This window comes from Rhincodon typus, chromosome 9 (genome assembly GCF_021869965.1).
Source record: "Rhincodon typus isolate 14 chromosome 9, sRhiTyp1.1, whole genome shotgun sequence".
NCBI classification, from domain to species: Eukaryota; Metazoa; Chordata; class Chondrichthyes; order Orectolobiformes; family Rhincodontidae; genus Rhincodon; species Rhincodon typus.
In genome coordinates, this window is record NC_063340.1 from 90,279,152 (window position 1) to 90,279,899 (window position 748).

At 39.0% G+C, this 748-nt stretch overlaps 1 long non-coding RNA gene across 1 annotated transcript in view; it reads right to left on the minus strand.

The window, feature by feature from the left end:
• The window catches only part of LOC125483961, a 34,404-nt gene that overhangs the window by 4,287 nt on the left and 29,369 nt on the right, over window positions 1–748 (minus strand). Inside the window, exon 2 of the long non-coding RNA XR_007262835.1 lies at window positions 204–557. This is a non-coding gene — a long non-coding RNA (uncharacterized LOC125483961). The remainder of the gene's footprint in view (window positions 1–203; window positions 558–748) is intronic.

The window sequence follows — 748 nt, forward strand, 5'->3', positions numbered from 1 at the left end:
TCTGGACACTTCTTCAGAAACTCTGTGTAAGATGTTGTTGGATCACGGTCACACATCGATACGTTTGATCCAGATTTTACTCTGTTTTGAGGCGATAACTTCAATTGTATAAGTGACGATGTTGTCACATTCATTTCTTTGTGAGATGGTAATTTAATCATAATATTTGGAACAAAATTAATATAATATTAGAGAGTACTTACTGGTTACATTCAGGCGGGTTCCGTTTCCGTAGACCTTCCCCCAAATCTCACAGATGTAGGTATTAGTGTCAGTGAGCTTCAGGTCTCTGATGGTCAGAATGTAGCTGTTACTGGGTACATTTCAGGAAAGCTGAAACCGCTCAGAGAATCCTCTCGATCGGTAAACATGGTTGTTTACATAATGAGTCAATATTATAGGCCCAACTCGTGAATGGTGCCAGTGCAGATCATACTTGTCCACAGTGTAATCAGCATTGCTGCTTCGCAAATCACAGCGAATTGTCACTGTGCCACCCTCAGTCACTGTCACAGCTTCAGGGGATTGGATAAGAATTGTCTGTGTATCCACCTGACCTGTGAATAAAAAATAACTGAGATCAGAACATAAAAAAAAACCTTCAAATCAAAGCGGTTCTCAAAATGCCTGTACATTTACAGACACATATTCTGTATTGTTATCATTGGTTTTGTAGGCGACTTATTTTAAACATAAAATTAGAACAAGGTACTGTAGCTGCTGGAGATCTGAAGTAAACAAAAACAGG